Source organism: Megalops cyprinoides, chromosome 22 (genome assembly GCF_013368585.1).
Source record: "Megalops cyprinoides isolate fMegCyp1 chromosome 22, fMegCyp1.pri, whole genome shotgun sequence".
In the NCBI taxonomy this organism is placed as follows: Eukaryota; Metazoa; Chordata; class Actinopteri; order Elopiformes; family Megalopidae; genus Megalops; species Megalops cyprinoides.
The window spans coordinates 23,180,366-23,187,147 of record NC_050604.1 but is presented as its reverse complement, the minus strand read 5'-3'; the positions used below and the strand labels follow the sequence as shown (position 1 = coordinate 23,187,147).

The window sequence follows — 6,782 nt, the reverse complement described above, 5'->3', positions numbered from 1 at the left end:
CTGTTGAACACAGAGAAACATGATCATTTACAGTGCCAGGCATACGGAAAACTCCAGCATCACCAAAATAACACGAAAATACAGTAGTACTGTTAAAGATACGTGTGTAACAGCATCAGTATTATTTTTTTTAATCTTTGGGTTATACTGGTTGGAGAGGGCAGTACAGTATTTAGAGAGAGACCAGTATACTTGGTTTTTGTCAGGTTGCACAAGTTAACTTGTGGTCGGGCTTGAATTGTGTTATGCCCGCACTTTACTGGTCTGGGAGTGTTGTTAACTTGGGCTGACACTGTTGCTCGTTTAAGTTGAATCGATACACTTATATGCTATTGCGGTGGAAGTCGCTCTGGGTAAGAGCGTCTGCTAAATGCATGTAATGTAATGTAACGCAGAGACACCAATGCATATGGTGTGTCAGGCCTCTGTGCTGAATGAGGAGGGGGGTACTGACCAGGTTAGCGACCGGCGGGGGCGGGAGCTGGAGCTGGGGCAGGAGCAGGGGCGGGGGCGGGGGCAGGGGCGGGGGCGGCAGGCTGGAGGCTCAGCAGCAGCTGGAGAAGCTGGGCAAACGGAAGCTGTGGCTGGGAGGGGGAACTCCATCTCCTCTGTGGAATTAAGAGAAGAATTCACATTCATCAGGTTCAACAGGAACAGATAATTTAATCTTAGAGTGTTTTTTGTGTAATGCCTGTGACAGAGAAAGGCATGTTTGAAACAGTTGAAAAAAATTTCAAATAAACTGTAAAATACATGGATATTGCTTGCATTAACATTAAGATGACACTTTGCTAATGCACAGTTTTGTTTTTTAAGCTAAAGGCCTGTGGCAGACATTATTGCTTGCTGAAGCTGCCCCTGATCTGTCTGATATATTGCTGGCTTTGTTTGAACATATTATTTAGTTAACTGTCAAATTCATGAGTAAGCATGGTTCAAACCATGTTCATTGTTCTCCTTTATGACATCACTATAATATTGGAATGATAGTAAAATCCCATCCCACTCAATGTCACGTTTTTGCACTGGACAGCTGATACTGATTGCCTTGATCTGCTATGTCTGCTGCTGCATACTCTTCTGTTCTTTTGTGCTGGAAGCTGCTCTGGGTAAGACTGTCTGCTAAATTATAATAAAGTAATGTAATGTAACGCTGAAGAAGCAAAGCAAGATGCGAACCTCATTGGAGCTGGAATCTGAGCCAGAGCGGGCCACGCGTTTCAGCTCAACGTCAGCCTGCACAAAGAAACAAACACACACACATCAATCAGACCAAAGGCTGAAGGTTTCTGAGCTGGTACCCATGGCATGACTCTTCACTCATATACATCAGTGATTTTGTAATTGTGTTTGCCATAGCATAGGGAAACTTACTGGCACAGCCAGGCTCAGTCCAATGAGACACATCAGAAAGATGACAGTCTTCATCTTTAATCTGGTGACTACAAGCAAAAATTAAAAGCATCAAAAACCTGTCAGGTATGCCTCTGACTTTGGCTACGCTTCAATATGTTTATTACTATTATAATTAAATGCTATGTAAGTGTGATAGATGCGCTTTTTGAAAAGCTAAAATTATGACACAAACACGTATGCGAAACCATGAATGATAAGTTCAAGCTTACCTTTCTGTTCCAACAGGAAGGAAGTATGGTTTAAAGTTTAATGTTTTCGAGAGTACATCAGCTACTCTGAGGGCTCCCTTTATATACAGCTCTGACGAGAGTCTGATGATGACGTCACATACGTATCACGCGGCGTGTTAGTTATTGGTGTTGTTATCGCTATGGATACTTTGCCAAAATGTTGAACATGTTGAAATCATCGATTACAGTGTTGAGATGAGAGGTGTAAATAATAACAGGATTAATATTACACCATTACCACATCTAACGATTGTGCCACACCTGGGTTTATTTTTTTTTCCTCATTTCTATGATGCAATACACCTTGTGCAGTTTAGGGTTAGGGTTAGGAATCGTTACATGGTAGGAAACACCTTTATTCAATATCTAAAAAGGAAGCTGTTCCCAGCACAAAAGGAGAACAGTAAGGAAACATTAACAATTATTTTTGCTTATTTAGTAAAGTTTAAAGGTAGAATGCTGCAGCCAGACTGGTACACCCACAGCCCTCACACTTACAATAATACCCCCCCCCCCCCCCCACACACACACACACACACACACACACACACACACGCACCCAAACGGTGAGACAGCATCAACAGACTTTACTGCTGGCTAGGTCCCCAACCCAACTCAGACCATGATTCCAGGAAGTGACATCAGCTCCACTAGGAGACTCACATACATACTGAGCTAAGGGCAGGTGAATAAAAAGCTTTGTCCCGATAGGAAATCTCTAAAAGCCATATCTTTATTGTTATGTTATTGTTATAATCTATCATTAAGTTATGCTCCTGTGGTTTATTGTTTTCCACTTTCCACTATTGTTTCCCATTTTGTCTTACTTTTCTAGACTTTAGATAAAAAAAGCTTTGTTTTCACTTTATGTCATTTTGATATTACAGCCTTTTGGACATACATTTTCTTTATTGACATCATTGTCTTTTGGACATAAAATATTTACTTTATTGTATCACATATTTGTATGGCTTAAAGCCAGGCAGAGACCTGAATTGACCTCAAGGACAGTTTTGCAAGTCACACGAGCAGTTGAGGTTTTACTTCACCTTAATCCAGTCCTTAGAGGAGATGCACAATACCAGATCTTCCTTACTTATCCCAAAACTAATTGGTTTCACTTTATTACTCACTTTTAAAATGGCCCTTCCTCCTACACCATTTCAGGTCTATGATGAATCGCACTTTGTGTCCTATTACAACAGAGACCACACTGCTGAAATTATAATGCTCATTCTATTGCATCAAAGATCACACTGCTGTAAATATGGTATGTATCCTTTTACTGAAGAGATAAAATTTCTGAAATGATAGCATGTATCCTTGCACTGCAAAAACTATTTAGTATGAACTGTACAATGTAAAACGTTGTGTGCTTTATTAACTGCTTTAATATAATAATTTTCCATCTTCTTGTGGTAGTTATTTATGGAATATGAGGTTCTCATCCACTTCATATTCACAAAATATGATTGGTAGTGCACTGTATATCATTTGTGAGATATCACGTAATACCACCTGTGTGTTGCCTACAAAGGCAAAGCTTAAATACATTAAAGCCAAATATGCACCAGATGTGTCTGACTATAGTACCTAATTAAAGTTTAATGAAAGCATTGATTTATTTTAAGCCATATTGCATCTGCAAGACAAAGGAAAATCACTCATCACAACACTCATCTGAAAGACAAGATGCTGCGTGTGTTTCTACCTTCAAAATGAAGGATTTTATTGAATGCTATTTAGCATGTGTAAGATTGCTTTTAATCGATAGGTTACTTGTTTGGTTGTATTTTATTTATATTATTTTGGTTTATCAATGTCCATTTGATATGCATTCATATTTTTGATCTCTTATTTAAAATGTTAATCATTTTATGATGATCTATTTCTATACATATGTTGACTGTTATAATTATATATAATTATATAATATTATAATTTTTTATTATATTTTAATATTATAATTTTGTACATGTCCTTTACATTCTCCTTTCCTGTTTTATCCTTCTGTATGAAGCACTTGAAATGAAAGACGGGTCCTCTAATAGCGTAAACCATTCATCTTAACCTCACATAGCTGTTAACTGAAATCTCCCGCCACATTGCAAAGATGTCCCTGCCTTTTTTGTTTTACTTTTTTGGCATTGAGTTTAAAACAGAAACATTATAGGAGGCCATTCAGTGGTTTCAGCTTAGTTTATTCTCCCAAAGAATACTTTTTACAAAGCCCCTTAACATTAGCAATAGCAGGTGCCCATCAGAGTGCAGGAGGTCGTGCACAGCAGGGCGACCCCCATCCTCATTTCCCAGCAACCATTGGGGCGGAGAGAGGGGTCGCAGGGGCAGGGCTAGGGGAAGCAGCCGGAGCGGGTATCAGGGCCAGCGCCAAAAGAAGAGGCAGCAGAATCTGGAGGGGGTCACTAGCTTGGGACGAGCCGTAGGGGAAATAAGGTGGGAATGACTGGAAAGGTGAAAAAAATTGGTTGGAAGGGGGGTTGGGAGGTGGGGAGGGATATGGATAGGATCCGTCAGCGCCCCCAAAGCCCTGAAATAAAGAAAACAGTCACCACAGTGTCCTGTGTACAACACCAGCACTGCAACAGTGCTATAACACAGTATTAATTTCTTTCCTGCAGGGCACCTGTTATCAGCTGAGACATTAGTTCTAGTGCAGTAACATTGTTGGATTGTCAAAATATAAAATACATATAACATGTAAAAAATAAACTGGCAGGATTGGTCCTAAAATTAAATATCTGTACTTCCTACAGCATATCATCCATATTTTAAGTAAAAAATGAGTACTTATTTATAAATGCACATATTAGCATTTCTATTTGATATTTTGTTTCTCTGTATTACCAGATAATTGGAAATAATTGAAAAAAAAACCAATTGGATTGATGTCTGACCATTCCCATAGAAAATAATAAATGTGGATTAAATACTGTTGTGAAGGAAATTTTTAAAAATGCATACCTCTCCTGGAGAGATCTGACTCTGTCCAGCGTTGACCGGGCCAATGATCTAGATTCCAGGGAGAATCATTAGTTATTTGATGTCATTTAGTGTTGACATACAACGTGTTACCAAATGGTAATATGTGGCTAGCAAACGATGCTTTTTCAATCAATAAGTCTAATGCATAATCTGCTTTGAGAACACTAAGATTCAATAGACACTAGTTCTTTCATGTGGACATTATCATTCTGTTTTTATATACGTAAAAATGGTTGTGAAGGCGCATTCCTGTATTATCACATATTTTATTGTGAAATATCACATTAAAATTGTTTTCAAAACAATGCCTGCAACTGTTTAAAAATGCTTATGATAATCATTTAAAAATAGACTACTAAGACCTGATTTACTAGGTAATCTATTAATCAAGTTAAATTAAGTTACAATTCTGTTGTCCAAAGCCCAATGGACTGGAAACATACTCTTAGATCTCTATGGAGCATACAGTGGTAACATACAGCTCAGTGATGTGTGTAGGGTGTTTAAGGTCACACACAGAGCAAACCCCAGCAGCACTGAAAGAGGTAACTGACCTCATTACTGACTGAAGGCTCATCCAGGACCTGAGCAAGGAAAATAAATCAGTCAAAACAGGTGTCTTTAAACAGTGGCAAAACCACTTTGTCATTGGCATTTAATGTGAAAATTAAGAACGAAAAAACTAAGAAAGAAAAAAAAAACTGGAGATAGCCAGTCACACTTTAGTACACTGACATCCATCTGAGACAATACTGTTAGTATAGCTTATATAAGGTATAAAGACATAACTTTACTCTTTATATGTGTATGCTATTACAGGCACAGACAGAGACTGATAAAGTGTCTGGTTGAAGAGGTATGTATACAGCATTAAGACAGGAATTTCCATGGTTACTCACAGGAAGTGAAGCACACAGTCCAATCAAACACATCACCATGGCAATTTGCTTCATAATGGAAGCTGGTTTTTGCTAACAAAATAGTTGAAAGTTTAAAATTATATTTCTGTCATAATTCAACACATTGGTGTATATGAATTAAGTTGCCCAAAAACCACTATGCCCAAAAACATGCCTGAGTATATATTTTAGGTTTTTTTTTTTTTTTTTTGCAGAATACAAGTAGCCTTACCTTAGCTCTGATGAAGCCAAGAGATCAAGGAGTTTCAGTGCAACCGAAATGGACTGCAGAATTTGTGAACGAACATGATTTATAAAGGTTTTCTCAGTCAAACATCAACCAATCAGCTCCCGTGAAATGTACATAATACATAGGATTTTGTAAAAAGCAAGAAAACTCTTTTCGCTCATTTACCACAAGATTAAAAGAATTTGTTCATTCCTGCCAAAATGTGATGTCATTTTCCATTTTTCTGTGTATTTGGCCATACAGTAAACCCAAGGCCGCTGAGACATGAGCAAGTGGTTACGGCATCATCAAAACTATTAGGCAAGAATTAAATGTATTCCTCAAAAAAGCTATAGAATAAAGGTATGAAAATACATTAAAAAGCCAAAGCGGGTCACTATTAAAGGTTTCAGATGTGTATTTCAGATTTATATCATAACTATACAAATTGAACCAGATATTAAAAATAACACCAGACACAATTTTACAGTACTGGATTCCTTAAAATAATTCTTGAGGGGTGATTTTGGGGGAAATGAATGAATGAATGAACAAAGGAATTAACAGACGGATGGATGGAAGGATTAATTGATCTAATTAGATTTCATCGTGATTCATATTGTATTTATTAGCAGTCATGTTTGTTCCTTTTTATGTCTTATAACTTACTAGTACGGCACAGAATGAGAATATATTTCCAACTGGAATTATCAAAATTATATGGTCACAAGTATCTATAAACTACAAATAAATCATATTGAATGATTTGCTAATATGGAAGAGAGAGGGAGGGAGAGAGTGGGAGGGAGGGAGAGAGAGTGTTTTTCTTGAACGGGGGTTTATTTCAAAAGCTTTATTTTTTTTTTAATGAATGAATCACGGAATGTTTTGCGTGCACCTGTGTCTCAATAACAGGTAACTTTATTACATCATACTCTCCTCTCAGGCTCACCACAGTGAGCTTCAGTCTGGCTTGAGCAAGTCCATAACAAAACCAAGACCAAA

At 37.7% G+C, this 6,782-nt stretch overlaps 1 long non-coding RNA gene across 1 annotated transcript; it reads right to left on the bottom strand.

Moving 5' to 3' along the window:
- Window positions 1-518: 518 nt before the first annotated feature.
- LOC118769418 lies at window positions 519-1,672 on the bottom strand. Its single transcript, XR_005004496.1, has 4 exons — window positions 1,626-1,672; window positions 1,375-1,442; window positions 1,180-1,236; window positions 519-608 (listed from the first exon to the last, which is right to left on the bottom strand). It is a non-coding gene; the product is annotated as an uncharacterized LOC118769418 (long non-coding RNA).
- Between the last annotated feature and the right edge of the window lie 5,110 nt (window positions 1,673-6,782).